The sequence below is a fragment of the Oncorhynchus keta genome, chromosome 27, assembly GCF_023373465.1.
Source record: "Oncorhynchus keta strain PuntledgeMale-10-30-2019 chromosome 27, Oket_V2, whole genome shotgun sequence".
Lineage (NCBI taxonomy): Eukaryota > Metazoa > Chordata > Actinopteri > Salmoniformes > Salmonidae > Oncorhynchus > Oncorhynchus keta.
Window position 1 is genome coordinate 13,785,293 of NC_068447.1, and position 13,566 is coordinate 13,798,858.

Here is a 13,566-nt window from a genome sequence, read left to right on the forward strand (position 1 = left end):
ACTATATTGTGATCCCTGCATCCAACGGGTACAGACACAGATTTAGAACAAAGTTCTACAGTATTAATAAAAACGTGATCGATGCATGTGGATGATGTTGTTCCTGTAGTGTTTGTAAACACCCTGGTAGGTTGATTAATAACCTGAACCAGATTACAGGCACTGGAACCAGTGAGAAGCCTCCTGTTGAGCAGACAGCTTGATGAAAACCAGTCAATGTTCAGGTCCCCAAGAAAGTGGACCTCTCCGTTTACATCACATACACTATCAAGCATTTCACATATCTTATTTAGATACTGACTGTTAGCACTTGGTGGCCTATAACAACACCCCAAAAGAAGGCTTGCAACCACAACACTTCAACACTTGACATAAGCTCTTCTCTAAGCATTAGCTATCAGAGATAAGACACAATACTGAAAAGAGCAAACAAAGCAAGAGAGAAAAAAAAGAGACATTCAGCAGTTCATTAATCAATTGGTGTGCGTGCTGTGGGGTTGAAGCTATGAACCCATAGGCTTGGCTCTCTCAATAAGGTTTGTATCACAACTAAAGTGGCCAAAAGGTCTTAAAATTAAGCACATTAATCCGCTTTACAAGGGGTGTAGAGCCTAACTGGCATTTTTAAGCAGCGTGCGAGTTTCAAGTTTGGGGAAGACCATTTTCAATATAAAAATGTACCTTTATTATAAAAGCATTACATGCATAATTGCATTTGCTGTCAATTTTGATAATGGTGTTTTCCGCTACTGGAACAGTCACGCTTATAGCATACCATGTGTGCATTGTTACGCTTATAATATGAAGAAATAGCTTAATAGTTTAACCTAAACGTTCTGATCTGTTGTGTCAGCCACATTGCATAAAAAAGGTTTTTTGATGCTAGTGGTTGTATTAATTTGGGATCTATAGCATCCCACAGCTGTCCCAGACTATGTTTGGAATATTTATTTCTCGCAGAGAATAGGTTGACTATAGGAGATAGTAGATTGACATAGGCTAGTGCTTTTGCTGTTGGTTAGACCTACTCATCTTGTTGGCTGACGAAAAGTAAATGTGGACAGTTCTTCCAATATCTTCAATATGCACCTCTGAATTGGATAAGGGCGTGCACAGTTGCCACAGCCCTAGTCAAAGCAGCTGTAACCCTAAACGCAGTAGGCTTTACTTAAAGATCATGACAGCCGTCATTGACGTGATATTGTAACTGGACAAGCTAATGGCATGATTAATTGAGGACATGTTTTCTATTGGGGGAGTTGATGACATTGTCAGCTCCTTGTAGACACAAGGTCCCCTACTTGAAGGGTGCACAGTGCTCCGCTGGCCATGAAGTCAGCTCCCTGCTGAATTGCCACACTGTTAAGCAGGGTTCAACACGGGTCAAGAGCAGAGATCGCCTGAACAGCGTCGGTTGCCAGCGTTGCAAAGGGTACTCTTTGTCAGCCTAATGCTGAGACGTGTCTCTCAGTTGAGACAGGCACATCCAATCAAGATCACCTTTCACAATCTGACACTTAAAACATCAAGCCCACTGAGGAGATTGTAGGTTAACTTTCTCTAGACTAAATATGTGTGTGTGTGTGTGTGTGTGTGTGTGTGTGTGTGTGTGTGTGTGTGTGTGTGTGTGTGTGTGTGTACAGGGGTGCATGCAAGTCATGTGTGACACTTTGGAAATGTGTATTTAATATTTTAGAAAAGGTTCATTTTAGTTTACCGTGTTTCCCGTGACAAATCAATATTGTGTTTCAGTACTGTGGCTGATAAAGGAAGAGCTCTCTTAACAAGAAAAAGCTGCTCAGCAGAGTAAGTGACAACACATTGATAATGGAGACATTTGTTCCAACATTTAAAGGGATACTTTGGGATTTTGGCAATTAAGCCCTTCATCGGACTCAGGGGAAGTAGATAAAGCCCTTTATCTACTGACCCAGAGTCAGATGAACTCATGGATAACATTTTTATGTCTCTGCATCCAGTAGGAAGGAAGTTAAGAGGTAGTTTTGCCAGCCGATGCTCAGCACAACGACTATAAGTCTATGGTCTCTACTAGCATCCTAGCAGTTTTCTATACTTCCAGTCATTAAGCTAATGCTTTGGGGCAGCAGGTAGCTTAGTGGTTAGAGTGTTGGGCCAGTAACCGAAAAGGTGCTAGATTGAATCCCCGAGCTGACATGGTATAAATATGTCGTTCTGCCCCTGAACAAGGCAGTTAACCCACTGTTCCTAGGCCATCATTGTAAATAAGAATTTGTTCTTACTGACTTGCCTGGTCAAATAAAGTTTAAATAAAATGTTTTAAAAAAAATGCTAGTTAGCAACATCCTTCAAACTGCACGCAGATATATAGAAATGGTATCCATGATCCATCTACTGAGGAAGTAGAAAAAGGGCTTCATTGCCAAAATCCTGAAGTACCCCTTTAAAAAACTTCTTAGGGCTAAGATCCTGTTAACGGAATCGATATGACAACCGCCAGTGAAAGTGCAGGGCGCCAAATTCAAACAACAGTAATCTCACAATTAAAAAAATACAAGTATTTTATACCATTTTAAAGGTAATCTTGTTGTTAATCCCACCACAGTGTCCGATTTCAAATAGGCTTTACAGCGAAAGCACCACAAATGATTATGTTAGGTCAGAGCCAAGTCACAGAAAACACAGTCATTTTTCCAGCCAAAGAGTGGGGTCACAAAAATCAGAAATAGAATTAATCACTAACCTTTGATGATCTTAATCAGATGACACTCATAGGACTTTATGTTACACAGTACATGTACGTTTTGTTCGATAAAGTTCATATTTATATAAAAAACACATTGGCGCGTTATGTTCACTAGTTCCAAAAACATCTGGTGATTTTGCAGAGAGCCACATCAATTTACAGAAATACTCATTATAAATGTTGATGAAAATACAAGTATTATACATGGAACTTTAGATAAAGTTCCCCTTAATGCAACCGCTGTGTCAGATTTTTAAAAAGCTTTACGGAAAAAGCAAACCATGCAATAATCTGAGTATGGCGCTCAGAGACCCAAGAAGCCAAAAAGATATCCGCCATATTGTGCAGTCAACAGAAGTCACTAATAACATTATAAATATTCACTTACCTTTGATGACCTTCATCAGAATGCACTCACAGGAATCCTAGTTCCACAATAAATGTTTGTTTTGTTCGATAATGTCCATCATTTATGTCCAAATAGCTACTTTTGTTAGCGCATTTTGTAAACAAATCCAACCTCGCGAAGCACGGTCACTGGGAGCAGACAAAATGTCAAAAAGGTCCGTTACAGTTCATAGAAACATGTCAAACGATGTATAGAAACAATCTTTAGGATGTTTTTAACATAAATCTTTGATAATGTTCCAACCGGAGAATTCCTTTGTCTGTAGAAAAGCAATGGAATGCGAGCTTCCTCTCACGTGAACGAGCCTCACGAGCCTGTGGCACTCTGCCAGACCACTGACTCAAAGAGCCCTTATGAGCCCCTCCTTTCCAGTAGAAGCCTCAAACAAGTTTCTAAAGACGGTTGACATCTAGTGGAAGCCCTAGGAAGTGTAACATGACCAATATCCCACTGTATCTTCAATAGGGAATGAGTTGAAAAACAACCAATCTCAGATTTCCCACTTCCTGGTTGGATTTTCATCTCAGGTTTTTGCCTGCCATATGAGTTCTGTTATACTCACAGACATCATTCAAATGGTTTTAGAAACTTCAGAGTGTTTTCTATCCAAATATACATATATTAGCAACTGGGACTGAGTAGCAGGCCATTTACTCTGGACACCTTATTCATCCAAGCTACTCAATACTGCCCCCAGCCATAAGAAGTTAAAGATTAGCCAACCTTTGGTGGGATTGCCTTGCTTTTATTGTTTCAGGCTGTGTTTGACATTTTTGTCACCCGTGAAGACTGACAGTAAACACCACAAGTAGACTGCCTTTCATTGCTATAATACAGTACAAAAATGCTGCGCTCTTGACGTTAACAAGTCACTCTCATCTTCATGTGATTCTAGTAAGAAATGTACTTAATAGGAAAATAAATACAATAGAAATACACATCAAAAAGCTATACTTGAATATAGCCTAGATGTACTTTATCTCCAATCCCATCTTTCCTTCTAGTACTAGTGCGGGGATACTCGTTAAATAAAATAAATAAATCAAATCTGAGTCAAACTAGGCAAGTCAGTTTTAAGAACACATTCTTATTTACAATGATGGCCTACCCCAGCCAAACCCTAACCCGGACGAAGCTGGGCCAATTGTGCGCCGCCCTATGGGACTCCCAATCACGGACATTCTCACCTTCCTTTAACCAATGATACCTCCTGTTCAGAATCAAACACTTATTCTACTTTGCTCTGGTAAGGTTAGAATTCTACAGAACACTGATAACACATCAAAGATCTCTCTAATAGGTAAAAATGGCTCTTTTCTTGAATCATGGAAACCTTCCAGCTCTTTTCCTCCCATAAGAGAGGTTTGCTGCAGAAGTGCACTGAGATGCCAACATGGCCGAACATGGCCATGCTACTAGTCTCAGTGGTCCTGACGCTACTGAACTGCTGAAGCAACACAGTGAGCCATGGCTGCCAGCCACCTCAGAGGCACTACAACTAACTGCAGCCCAGCCTGCTCTCAACTCCCACAGGATGAGAGTGGGCTAAGTGGAAACACTACCAGGAGGTATACAGGCTAGATCTATAGAAACAATGATGCCCTGCCTGTTGAAAGTGTACAGTGTCTTCAGAAAGTATCCACACCACTTGAATTTTCCCTAAATGTGTGTTGTGTTAAAGCCTGAATTAAAAATGTTGTCACTGGCCTTCACACAATACCCCATGATGTCAAAAGGAAATTATGCTTTTCAAAATTATACAAATTAATTAAAAATTAAATGCTGAACTGTCTTGAGTCAATACATATTCAACCCCTTTGTTATGGCAAACCGAAATAAGTTCAGGAGGACAATTTAACAAGTCACAGACTCACTCTGTGTCCAATAATAGTTTTTAACAAGATTTTTGAACGACTACCTCATCTCTGTACCACACACATACAGATAATTGTAACGTAAGGTCCCTCAGGCTAGCAGTGAATTTAAAACACAGATTCAACCAAAACCACAATGGATTTCCAATGCCTGGCAAAGAAGGGCACCTATTGGTAGATGGGTAAAACTGAGGATGGATCAACAACATTGTAGTTACTCCACAATACTAACCTAGTGAAAAGAAGGAAGTCTACAGAAAAAAATATATTCCAAAACATGCATCCTGTTTGCAACAAGGCACAAAAAAGACTTTGGGAAATGAATAAACCTTTCAGCAGGACAATAACCTACAACCCAAGGCCAAATCTACACTGGAGTTGATTACCAAGAAGTCAGTGAATATTCCTGAGTGGCCGAGTTACAGTGTTGACCTAAATCTACTTGAAAATAGTTAGACCTGAAAATGGTTGTCTAGCTATGATTAACCAATTTGACAGTGATTGAAGACTTAAACAAATAATAATGAGCAAATGTTGCACAATCCAGGTGTGAAAAGCTCTTAGAGGCTTACCCATAAAGACTCATCTATAATCGCTGCCAAAGGTGCTTCTAACATGTACTGACTCAGGGGTGTGAAAACTTAAGTAAATTAGATACTTCTTCTGTATTTCCTTTTCGATACATTTACAAACATTTCTTACTACATGTTTTCACTTTGTCATTATGGGGTATCGTGTGTAGATGGGTGAAGAAAACAACAATTTAATACATTTTGAAATCAGTCTGTAACACTGCAAAATGTGGAATATGTCAAGGGGTATGAATACTTTCTGAAGGCGCTGTACGTGTCGTTTCGTGTTATGGACGCACTACATTACACACGTCGTTTCGTGTTATGGACGCACTACATTACACATGTCATTTCGTGTTATGGACGCACTACATTACACATGTCGTTTCGTGTTATGGACGCACTACATTAGACATGTCATTTCGTGTTATGGACACACTTCATTACACGTCATTTCGTGTTATGGACGCACTACATTACACATGTCATTTCGTGTTATGGACGCACTACATTACACATGTCGTTTCGTGTTATGGACGCACTACATTACACATGTCATTTCGTGTTATGGACGCACTACATTAGACATGTCATTTCGTGTTATGGACACACTACATTACACGTCATTTCGTGTTATGGACACACTACATTACACGTCATTTCGTGTTATGGACACACTACATTACACATGTCGTTTCGTGTTATGGACGCACTACATTGCACATGTCGTTTCGTGTTATGGACACACTACATTACACGTAATTTCGTGTTATGGACGCACTACATTACACATGTCATTTCGTGTTATGGACACACTACATTACACGTCATTTCGTGTTATGGACGCACTACATTGCACATGTCATTTCGTGTTATGGACGCACTACATTACACATGTCATTTCGTGTTATGACGCACTACATTACACATGTCATTTCGTGTTATGGACGCACTACATTACACGTCATTTCGTGTTATGGACGCACTACATTACACATGTCATTTCGTGTTATGGACGCACTACATTGCACATGTCATTTCGTGTTATGGACGCACTACATTACACGTCATTTCGTGTTATGGACACACTACATTACACGTCATTTCGTGTTATGGACGCACTACATTGCACATGTCATTTCGTGTTATGGACGCACTACATTACACATGTCATTTCGTGTTATGACACACTACATTACACATGTCATTTCGTGTTATGGACGCACTACATTACACATGTCATTTCGTGTTATGACACACTACATTACATGTCGTTTCGTGTTATGGACGTACTACATTACACATGTCATTTCGTGTTATGGACGCACTACATTACACGTCGTTTCGTGTTATGGACGCACTACATTACACGTCGTTTCGTGTTATGGACGCACTACATTACACATGTCGTTTCGTGTTATGGATGCACTACATTGCACATGTCATTTCCAGTGATAAATCATTCCTGTACAAGAGAGCAGATCAATACAATGTTCACTTGTAACTTCATTATTAAAAATGACTTTCTGTGTGGAGCAATCCCATGACATTGTTTCCATTAACAGGTTCAGAGAAAATAAATGAGGCTTTGTGAAAAAGGATGCAATAATCAACACGCTTCCCAAATTGATAAAGCACCTCCTGTGATTTATCACATCCAATAAAACATGGACCTGTAGGCTGCTTCATTCTAGAAGGTTGGGCGTTTCTGGAGTTGTCCAAGCAGAACAAACAGTGTTGGATAAAAAGGTTAGACAGTGGCCTACGTCACACAGCTGCAGCAGTGGTGTACAAGACGAGGGGTTACAGACTGCAGCAGTATAAAACTTCTCTAGCAGGGAAGAGCACTTAACCAGGAGAGGAATCTAGTCTACGGATAAACTCCCTGTCCACACGACTGCAGCGCAGACCTGACTGACTGCCCCATTAACCAACTCCCATAATCCCTAGTACACTCCATCTCTCTCTCGCTCCATCTCTCTCTCGCTCCATCTCTCTCTCGCTCCATCTCTCTCAATTCAATTCAAAGGGCATTATTGGCATGGGAAACATGTCTAGTCTACATTGCCAAAGCAAGTGGAATAGATAAAAACAAAAGTGAAATAAACAATCAAAAATGAACAGTAAACATTACACTCACAGAAGTTTCAAAAGAATAGAGACATTTCAAATGTTATATTATGGCTATTCGTAATCTTAGTGCAAAGGGAAAATAAATAGACCGATAAATATGGGTTGTATTTACAATGGTGTTTGTTCTCCACTTGTTGCCCTTTTCTTGTGGCAACAGGTTACACATCTTGCTGCTGTGAAGGCACACTGTGGTATTTCAACTAATAGATATGCAAGTTTATCAAAATCGGAATGGTTTAAAAAAAATAGCGTGCCGAATCTGAGGGTGTAACTCTTTCTCTCTCTCTCCATTCATCGCTAAAGAAAAGCGCTGGAGGGAATAACTGACGTTTTAGGTGCTCCTTACCAAATTATTTTTTGCATTGATATTTTTTGCACATAATGTTTTCGCAATAATTTCCTATGACCTAAAAGAGCTTCTGGACATCAGAACACCGATCACTAACCACGATTTGGATGAGGATTTGTACTTTAATGAGTCGGAGGCGAAGGACATACTACTCAGTTCGCTAGTGCGGCAGGACCAAGTGATGATTTGATACAGTGTTGCACTTCACTAGCAAAAAGCTCAAGTCAAGACAGATGGAGACGGAAGCAGACAGGGGGAGTAGATAGCTGAATGTGAATGAAAGAACCTACATTTCCATCAGGATATTTTCAGTTTTTATTTGTTGACTTTAGGCCTATGTATTTGACTTAGTTGATGATGGAAGTTCTAGGCCTACAGCTACATCTCTACGCTGACGTTTCTTTGGCATCCAGTAGATCAGAGGCTAGTGCGCTCGGCATAGTTGAATTTAAACTTCTAGATTTTTTTTATCAAATTACTTTGGATTTTTTTTTGATGAACCATGTGACAATGACTTTGAGAAACGAAAAATGATATTATTGAAAATAAACTGTTCCAAGAAATGTCCAATATAAACATAACTGGCACAGAGATCGGTAGAAATATTAGGATAAATTGTAAGCTTGCACAAACTTGAAACTCACGAGCTGCCAGTAGTGTTTACTAATAAAACCATTAAAACTAATGTGAAGGCACGAGCACTGCAGTCATAGGAGGTCCGTGAAAAAAACGTGCCCCGCTATGATAACCAAAGGCCCGTCGAACTGATTCATTCTGCCGCAGGGTCTTTACGGTTGTTATCATTAGCCTAGTTGATCAGAATAAGAAATTGTCTCGTTTATCTTCTCATACAGTTTAGCTGTAGGTTGTTACATCATTTCTGTTTAGAGTTCTTGCTTGTGTAAATCTGGAGTGATGTGTTATCATGTTTGCTAAATAAATACCGGAGGACAGTGGAGCGGGGCACACTTTGCTACATGATGCGCTTAGTGCCCGCCCAGCGCAACCTGCGATTACCGTGAATCTGATCGGTCAAGACACAGAACAGAAAGCACAGAACCTGAAGCACTCCAATATAAAAGGACAGATAGGCTTACATAGTGTGCAAGATGACAAACAAATCTTGAGTCACATGACTCAAGTCCGCATCTCTGATTAGCTGAATAGGGCCATACGCAAACAAGAAAATGCTTAACAAGAAGCAGCACTCCTAGTGGCCAGTGATTTTAATGCTGGAAATCTGAAATCAGTCTTACCTAATTTCTACCAGCATGTCACCTGTGCAAATAGAGGCGAAAAAACCCCTCTAGATCACCTTTACGCCACACACGGAGATGCATACAAAGCTCTCCCTCACACAAATCTGACCTTAACTCTATCCTCCTGATTCCAGCTTAAAAGCAAATATTCATCTGATGGCATTGAGGAGTTTACCACATCAGTCACTGGCTTCATTAATAAGTGCATCGACAACGTCATCCCCACAGTGACCGTTCCTACATATCCCAACCAGAAGCCATAGAATAAAGGATGGAGCTACCGCTTTCAAGTTGCGGGACACTAATCAAGACGTTTATAAGAAATCAGCGTCAATACAGGACCAAGATTGAATCCTACTCCTTTGGCTCTGATGCTCGTTGGCTGTGGCAGGGCTTGCAAACTATCACGAAAAAGAAAAACCCAGCCGCAACCTGCCCAGTGACGAGAACCTACCAGACAAGCTAAATGCCTTCTATGCTTGCAGTGAGGCAAGCAACACTGAACCATGCATGAGAGCACCAGCTGTTCCGGATGACTGAACACTCTTCATAGACGATGTAAGACCTTTAAACAGGTCAACATTCAAAAGGCTGCGGTGCCAGACAGATTACCAGGACGTGTACTCAGAGCATGCGCTGACCAGCTGGCCAGTGAAGTGTCTTCACTGATATTTTCAAACTCTCCCTAATATAGTCTGTAATACCTATATATTTCAAGCAGACCACCATAGTCACTGTGTCAAGAACACCACGTTAAATTACTATTACCCCGTAGCACTCACATCTATAGCCATGAAGTGCTTTGAAAGGTTGGTCATGGCTCAAATTCGCACACTGCCACAACAGATCTACAGATGAGGCATTATCTATTGCACTCCACACAGACCTTTCCCACTTGGTCAAAAGGAACACCAACGTGAGAATGCTGTTCATTGACTACAGCTCAGAGTTCAACACCATAGTGCCCTCCAAGCTCATCACTTAGCTAAGGACCATGGGATTAAACAACACCTTCTGCAACTGGATCCTGGACTTCCTGATAGGCCGCCCCCAGGTGGTGAGGGTAGGCAACAACACAGGCTGACCCTGTTTTGAGGTGTTTGAGCACCTGGAGGACCTCCTCTGCCACTTTCACATCATCAGACAAGGTGACGATGACTGTTTTTTCCAGGGTCTTGTCTGTCAGTGCAGAGTATACAGCTGCCTGCTGCTCAAGATGGCACTCCAACATGTCATAAGTGGAGTTCCATGTTGTTGTGACATGGTGTATGAGCTTGTGGGTCGGTAGCTGTAACATTTCTTACTTGGTCTTGAGCACATGAGTGGCTGTTGGGCTTCGGTGGAAAAAGGAAATCTGGTTCACTGAGAGTTGGCTCCCATCCCTGACACACCAGGGTGATGATGCTTTAAAATGTGTGGCCATGCTCGATGTATTTCCATGATCAAGTCAAGATTTCTTGTGGTACAATGCCTACACACCGTAATGGTCTTGTCCACCACCCTTCTTCCGTCATCATATTTGAGAGCCAAAATGCTCCCATACATGATACTTAAATGAAGCGGGAGGCTTTTCCAGTTCTTCAGCTCCTCCGCTAGCCATGGCTGTCGTCACTGCTCTTTAGTCTTCTTGGCTTTTTGCAACGCGAGCATCCAGGATTGATTCGTTGGGATTCAACAGGCCCCGTTCATGTGAACAATACACACAACTGCTTTAAAAAAAAGAATCAAATCAACCTTCAGGCTTCAGAGTAAAACACAGTCTTGTCTTTATCTTTTCACTGCAACTCTGCATCGAGATTTAGGGAATTATTACTTTAAAAGTAACCGCGGCAGTAAAACTGTATTACACACTATGATGGTTAAACTTAGCAATTGATCCACATTCGGGCCGAACCGTGGGGGATGATCCGTACGGATCACGGATCAACTACGGTCCGTTAAACCACTAGTCAAGAGCTACAAGTTCCTCAGTGTCCACATCACTGAGGAACTATCATGGTCCAAGCATACCAGAATGCACAACAATTACTTTTCCCCATCAGGAAGCTGAAAAGATTTGGCATGGGCCCTCAGATCCTTAAGAAGTTCTACAGCTTCACCATTGAGAGCATATTGACTTGCTTTAACACCGGTTGATATGGAAACTGCTTGGCATCCGTCCACAATGCGCTACAGAGGGTAGTGAGAACGCTACAGTACTTCACTGGGGCCGAACTGCCAGTCATCCAGGAGGTGTCAGAGGAAGGCTCTAAAAATTGTCAAAGACTCCAGTCACCCAAGTCATAGACTGTTCTCTGTAGTACAGCACAGCAAGCGGTACCGGAGCGCCAAGTCTGGGACCAAAAGGCTCCTGAACAGTTTCTACTCCCAAGCCATAAGACTGCTGAACAGTTAATCAAATGGCCACCCGGACTATTTGCATTGACACCAGTTTTTTGCCTAGTCACTCTTACCCCTACCTACATGTACATATTACCTACATTTCTTCAACTGCCTTGTACCCCTGCAAATCAAATCACATGTATTTATATAGCCCTTCGTACATCAGCTGATATCTCAAAGTGCTGTACAGAAACCCAGCCTAAAACCCCAAACAGCAAGCAATGCAGGTGTAGAAGCACATTGACCTGCACATTGACTCGGTACCGGTACTCCTTGTAAATAGCCTGGTTGGGAGAGTAAGCATTTCACGTTGAAGTCTACACCCGTTGTATTCTACGCATTTGACTAATATGACTCTTCATCGCTCTCTAACAATCACAATTCAATTTATTGTCATGAGAAACATATGCCAAAGCAAGTGAAATATAAAAAAACTAAATGGAAATGAGTAGAAATTAACAGTAAACATTGAAAAGTAAAAAAAAAAAAATAGGCATTTCAAATGTCATATTATTGATGATCTCCATTCGTCTCTCGCCCTCTGCCTCCATCGCTAGACCGCTGTCTAACACATGAAGACATCTCTATTACACCAACTGATCACTCCTTAAAACTCTTAAATACAGTGTCTTCAGAAAGTATTCATACCACTTCACTTATTCCACATTTTGATGTGTTACAGCATGAATTCAAAATGTATTAAAGAGTTTTTTTTCTCACGCATCTACACACAATACCCCATAATAAACATGCTATTAGAAATGTTAGCAAATTTATTAACTTCTTATGGCTGCAGGGGCAGTATTGAGTAGCTTGGATGAAAGGTGCCCAGAGTAAACTGCCTGCTCCTCAGTCCCAGATGCTAATATATTAATATTATTATTAGTATTGCATAGAAAACACTCGGATGTTTCTAAAACTGTTTGAATGTCGTCTGTGAGTATAACAGAACTCATATGGCAGGCAAAAACCTGAGAAGAAATCCTAACAGGAAGTGGGAAATCTGAGGTTGGTCGATTTTCAACCCAGCCCCTATTGAATACACAGATATTGGTTATGTGCACTTCCTAAGGCTTCCACTAGATGTCAGCCATCTTTAGAAACTTGCTTGAGGATTCTACTGTGAAGTGGGACCAAATGAGAGAGGAATGAGTCAGAGGTCTGCCAGCAGTCACGCGCTGGTCACGCGCATTTCACATGAGAGGTAGCTGCGTTCCTTTGCTTTTCTGAAGACAAAGGAATTCTCTGGTTGGAATATTATTGACGTTTTATGTTAAAAACATCCTAAAGATTGATTCCATACATCTTTTGACATATTTCTATGGACAGTAACGGAACTTTTTGACATTTCGTCTGCAACTACATGTATTGTGTAACATGAAGTCCTATGAGTGTCATCTGATGAAGATCATCAAAGGTTAGTGATTCATTCTCTCTCCATTTGTGCTTTTTGTGACTCCTCTGGCTGGAAAAATGGCTGTGTTTTTCTGTGGCTTGGCTCTGACCTAACAATAGTTTGTGATGCTGTCGCTGTAAAGCCTATTTGAAATCGGACATCATGGTGGGATTAACAATAAGATACATGCATGTTTGAGGAATTTTAATTATGAGATTTCTGTTGTTTGAATTTGGCGCTCTGCACTTTCACTGGTTGTCATATCAATCCCGTTAATGGGATTGCAGCCCTAAGAAGTCAATAATCAAATACAGAAGTCTTCATACACCCGAGTATATACTTTGTAGAATTACAGCTGTGAGTCTTTCTGGGTAAGTCCCTAAGAGCTTTCCACACCTGGATTGTGCAACATTTGCCCATTATTCTGTTCAAAATACTCAAATTGATTGTTGATAATTGCTAGACAA

At 40.9% G+C, this 13,566-nt stretch overlaps 1 protein-coding gene across 3 annotated transcripts in view; it reads right to left on the minus strand.

Moving 5' to 3' along the window:
- Positions 1-13,566, minus strand: part of gripap1 (GRIP1 associated protein 1) — an 85,215-nt gene that overhangs the window by 10,362 nt on the left and 61,287 nt on the right. The gene's annotated exons all lie outside the window — the stretch shown is intronic.